Here is a 5,838-nt window from a genome sequence, read left to right as displayed (position 1 = left end):
TAACAAAAAATTCAAAAATATTGGAAAGACATACATAGCACCATCCAAAGAATTATAGAAATTAAATCTGAAATGAAATCACAATTTTTTTATTAGGTATAATTCCAGAATACATTAACAAGAAACACCATAATTTACTGAGATATAAGCTCACAGCTGCGAGAATAAACTTTGCCCAGTATTGGAAGAAAGATACAACACTGATGATATCTGATTTGGAACTTAAACTTGGAGAATACACAGCAATGGCAAAACTAACAGAACTTTAACGAAATTCTCTGGAAGCTCTTAGATTTACCTCTAAGTAATCACAACACAGCGATTTGGGTTGTCGTGGATCTGTTTTCTAAACAAGCGCATTTTGTTCCATGTTCATCAATTCCAAATGCTAAAAAATTAGCTAAACTGTTCATTGCACATGTCTACCGCCTCCATGGCGCCCCCAAGCGGGTGATTTCAGATCGCGGCCCACAGTTCACCTCCAAATTTTGGAGGGAATTTCTTACATTACTTGGATCTACTCAAGCTTTGAGTTCCAGTTTTCATCCGGAGACGGACGGATCTACGGAGAAAATTAACTCTTTATTGGAACAATATTTAAGATGCTTCACTAATCATCAACAGGATGATTGGTCCGAACTCCTTCCTTTCGCTGAAGTAGCTTATAACAACACAGTGCATCAAAGCACTGGATGTACACCATACAAAATAGCCAAAAGGCCAGGACTTCCCGCCTTTCCCAGAATTACCACTTAAAAACCTCCCTGAACTCTCAACAGACCAATGGATAAATAACATTACAAATCTATGGCCACTAATTGGGAAATCTCTAGAAAAAGCAAAAAGCCAGCATAAAAAATTCGCTGACAGAAAACGAACTGCAAACCCCCCTTGGAAGGTAGGCGACCTAGTCTGGCTTTCTACAAAGAATTTAAAATCTTCCCAACCATCTAAAAAACTGGCTCCAAAATATGTGGGACCTTTCCCAATTGAGAAAGTTATAAACCCTGTGGCATTTAAATTATCATTGCCAAAACATTATAGAAACATTCATCCTGTTTTCCATGCAAATTTACTAAAAGCATTCAAGTCATCTGAAACTTGGCATCCCGATCCATCTCCACCAACACCTATCATGATTGAAGGACAAAGTCACTTCGAAGTAAAAGACATTTTGGACTCTAGAAAACATAAAGGCAAACTCCAGTACTTGATTCAATGGAAACATTTTCCCAAAACCCATCACGAATGGGTAGACAGTATTAATATTAAAGCCCCTAAACTACTGGCTCGTTTTCACTCAAATACCCTGACAAGCCTAAGTAACCATGTTAATGATCATTGTAATATTTCTATCTTCTTTTTCAGATTTTCTTCCGAATGTAGGAACATTCGTTCTGTTGGAGGGCGGCATGTCAGGATCTACGCAAACCAGAATCTTCATTTATTTTAATGTGCTTTTATTACTAACCATACTTTTGCTTTTATTGCTAACCATAGATCAATAGTGAAATGTTGGGAATGTTATTCTAACCGTTGGCTTGACCTGCCATAAAAGGGGGGGAAAGAGGAGGCCAGGTGCCGTTATCTCTATCTTGAACCAGACATCCAAGGCCAGGAGGTGTGAGAACCGGAGCAAGGCACAAAGAGCTGCAAGCGGGAATAGAAACCTAGAAGGGGGGGAAGTTGGGCTTAAAAAGACAAGGCTTTGCTATGTTGAATCAAACTCAACAAACTATGATGCTGTATGCTTCTCCTGAATAAAGAAATCTCTGATGGAACTTTTTGTCTCCAGAGGATTTACTGAATTTTGGGATTGAGTGTGCAGACTCTGACATATACTTCTGATGAATCTATCAGTTCAAGAAAAACATACTGTATTGGTGGATTCCAATGGTGAACTATTCTACTACCCTCAGAGTAGCTCTGAACTCCAAAGCCTATCCCCATCTATCTGCAGCACATACCTGCCCTTGCAGGTCCATTCTCCAGTAGTCTAAAAGTCTTAGAAGATAAGACATAAATTAGATGCTCTTTTACTCTATGACTTCCCTCCTTTATCTCAAATGCTTTTTGCCAAAATCTTATCCTGTCAGTCCTCAGGCCCCCGGAGTCTACTTCCTTGGCTTCCTCCTATAAGACAAAAGGTTAAAGATTGCATTCTGGCCCTGAAAAGAGTTGATATCTGATATTTTGTATTTTCCTTCTTTGTTGCAAATTATATTTCTCGTTTTTATTATCCACCAAACAACTTCTTCCGTCCCAAAGTTTGGCTGCCAGATTAGCTCTTGACTGATAATTGACTTGCCAAGGTCTGACAATTAGCCTTTGTAAGCCACCACTATGATTGGCATAAACTGGGCTATAAACTGAAAACTGTCCAAAATTGTATCAGATACAGTATCAGTTTAGCTGTTTTGCAGTTTTGCCAAATGCTTCCTAAAAACACTTAAGGTTGGGTGGTTAAATCATTAAACAATTCACATACCTAATTATTATAGCTCTAGAGGTTACAGAGGTGATCACCAAGATGAAGAATGTAAGGCTGCTGCAAGCTGAGGAGAGAGATTTTGTAGGCTCAGGCCATTCTTCAGTGTTAAATAGCCTCTGATGGCTATTGAAGCCAACCATAGAATGACTATATGAAAATATTAAAAAGTCTCCTGCTTGATTGGATGCCAGTTCAGTTCTCCAGCTTAGTGGACAGCGTTCTCCCTTCCTATTTTCCCCCATAAAAATCACTGTGTTAGGTAGATTGGGCTGAGAAAGTACTTTAACCACTAAATTACATTGGTTTTTAGATTAGAAATAAGTGGGTGGGGGGAGGAAATCCACTCAGAACTCCAAATGAGAAGAGGAAGGTAAGAGATATCTGGGAAGGAAGAGAGTGTGATAGGGGAGAACACTCTGGTTGGTGTTGCCCAAGTCTCTACTTCCACCTGCTTCCAATTGCCTGCTGCCACTCAAAAACATAAAACTGACATAAAACCGTGATCGCTCGTTGTTGCAGACTTGCCATGTGGTCTCTGACTTGATAGAATGAGGGAACAATTCACAGAATTTATTAAGACATACTTCTTAACTGCAATGTAGCCAAGAGGAAAAAGCCCTACTTAACTAGAAGGCAGAGCTAAGACTGAGGAATGGTGGTGGGAGTGTTTCATATAGGATACAAAAGTTTAGTTCTACTTTCTAACTAGAAGAGGTGGAATTAATACTTTCCTGTCAACTTCATCTTGAGAGAGAGAGAACATTTTGAACATATCTGGTTATCCGAGCTTCTGCCAATCGAGTGAGAATGGATTGGTGGGGGAGGATGAGAGTATAGGGTGGAGTGGGCTCTTTCTCTGGAGGTGCTGAGTGCTAAATGGAAGCAGAAGCACCCTGGGTTGATGGCCCAGAAGGAGGCTGTAACTGGAAGTGTATGTGTGATGTGGGGGGTGGGGGCTACAGGCTTGGGTATGGATCAATTTAGCCAGGGGGAAGGGGGAGGTCTTGGAGGAGTGGGGACAGGCTGTAACATCCTGGTAGAGATGGGTATGGGAAAATTTGGTGGGAGACGAAGAGCAGGCCGCACACGGGGAATGGGCCAGAGGTATATTGTTTCTGTGGCACGTTCCAACTCTTTGAGCTCATTCCCAGGCCCCGGTTGGCAGACTTTCAAGACCCTGGGTTGTCAGTTGCTGCTACTAAATGCCAGGTCGGTTTGTAATAAGGCCACCCTCATCCATGATTTAATCACAGAGGAGAAAGCTGACCTGGCATATATTACAGAGACCTGGCTAGGAGAGGAGGGGGGAGTTCCCCTTTCTGAGATGTGCCCAGCTGATTTCCAGGTGTGGCAGCAGCCAAGACTCCAGGGTAGGGGCAGTGGGGTGGCGGTGGTCATCCAAGATACTTGGGAGGCATTCAGGGGCGCTGCTCCTCAGATTGCCGGGTGCGAGACCCTATTTGTTAAGTTGGGCTCTAAGAGGGATCAGTTGGAACTGTTGCTACTGTATCAGCTTCCCTGCTGTGTAGCAACCTCCCTGCCTGAGCATCTTGACTCCATAGCCGGGTTGGCAGTGGAGTTTACCAGGCTTATGGTCTTGGGGGATTTCAACCTTGGGGGCGGGGTCAGAGGTAGCCCAGGAGTTTATGGCCACCATGACAGCCATGGGCCTATCCCATCCAGGGCCCAATGCATAATAGTGGTCATTCGCCTGACCTGGTTTTTCTGTTGGAGCAGTGGCAGAGTGTTCTGAAATTGGGGGAGCTATTGATTTCTCCCCTGTCATGGTCAGATCACTTCCTGGTGAGCCTCCAGTTCTCTGGCACCACCCTCCTCTGCAGGGAGGCAGGGCCTATTAAATTGGCCCGCCCCAGGCTACTGATGGACCCAACTAGGTTTCAGAGGGAGCTTGGGACCGTTCCGGGAAGTCTGCTGCACGGCCCGACCGAAGCCTTGGTGGCCACATAGAATGAGAAAGCGGCCATGGCTTTGGATTGGATCGTGCCTGAGCGGCCTCTCCATGCCCATGGCTCCTGTAGCTCTCCATGGTATACAGAAGAGCTGAGGAAGCTTAAGAGGGCTAAGAGATGCCTAGAGCGCCGCTGGTGGAAGACGGGGACGGAAGACAATCGAACACGAGCTAGATCCGTGATTAGAGCCTACCTTGTAGCGGTAAGGGTGGTGAAACATAATTATTCACCCTTATTGCATCTGCAAATAGCCACCCAGCGGCCCTATTTCGGGTGGCCCGGACCCTCCTCAGAGGGATTAATTCGGGGATCTACCTTCAGGGCCATTGTGAGGAATATACTGAGCATCTGGCAGGTAGTCGCTCGCATCCATTCTGTGTTGAATTCTAGCCTTGTTGCAAGCCCAGTGGGGGCTACAGGGGCTGAGTCTTGCATGTTATCTGGGAGGAGTTCGAGCCCGTTGAACCTGAGGAAGTGGACAGGGTTTTTGTAGCTGTTAGGACAAGGCTGCCTGGGAGAGGACATGTAATTGGGTCTGGGCAGTGGTTAATTCCTCTTTGAGGGAAGGGGTGGTCCCGCCGGCTCTTAAAGAGGTATGGTACATCCCCTCCTCAAGGGGCCATTGTATGACCCAACTAATCTGGATAGTTTTCATCCAGTCTCCAACCTCCCCTTTTTGGGGAAGGTTGTTGAGAAAGTGGTCATACAGCAGTTTCAAAGAGCTCTAGATGAAGCGGATTATCTGGACCCCTTTCAGTCAGGATTCAGGCTGGGATATGGGACTGAGACGGCATTTATCGTGCTCTGGGATGACCTCTGGCAGGAGTGGGATGGGGGCTCCTTGCTCTTCTTGACCTCTTGGCAGCCTTCGATACCATCGATCATGGTATCTTTCTGGATTGGCTTCGGGAATTGGGGGTGGGTGGCACTGCGTTGTGCTGGTTCTCCTTTCTCCAGGGTCAGTTCCAGTCTGTGTTGGTAGGAGGGGAGAGGTCCAGTCCACAGCCCCTACTGTGTGGGGTGCCACAGGGCTCGGTTCTCTCGCCCCTCTTATCGAACATCTACATGAGGCCGTTTGGTGAGGTGATCCGACAGTTTAGGGTGAGGTACCATCAATATGCTGATGATACCCAGCTTTATATCTCCTCCCTGGGCTGTCTAAGTGATTCTGTGGATGTCCTATCTCAGTGCCTGGAAGCTGTAGGGGCCTGGATGGGGTGCAATGGGCTTCGGGTCAACTCCAGCAAGATTGAGTGGCTTTGGGTGTTTGGGCCTCCCAGTACCAAGGTTCTTCCATCTTTGGTTCTGGATGGGGTGGCTCTGCCTCAGATGGACCTGGTGCACAATCTGGGGGTCCTCTTGGACTCACAGCTCCTG

General features: G+C 45.8%; 1 pseudogene; it reads left to right on the top strand.

Moving 5' to 3' along the window:
- Nucleotides 1-3,533: 3,533 nt before the first annotated feature.
- On the top strand, nt 3,534-4,459 carry LOC148214110 (uncharacterized; annotated as a pseudogene).
- Nucleotides 4,460-5,838: the final 1,379 nt, after the last annotated feature.

The sequence above is a fragment of the Python bivittatus genome, unplaced genomic scaffold (assembly GCF_059951505.1).
Source record: "Python bivittatus isolate LINGU-HERP-01145 unplaced genomic scaffold, Pbiv_v1 ctg000700_np1212, whole genome shotgun sequence".
In the NCBI taxonomy this organism is placed as follows: domain Eukaryota; kingdom Metazoa; phylum Chordata; class Lepidosauria; order Squamata; family Pythonidae; genus Python; species Python bivittatus.
This window is presented reverse-complemented; position numbering and strand designations above follow the sequence as displayed.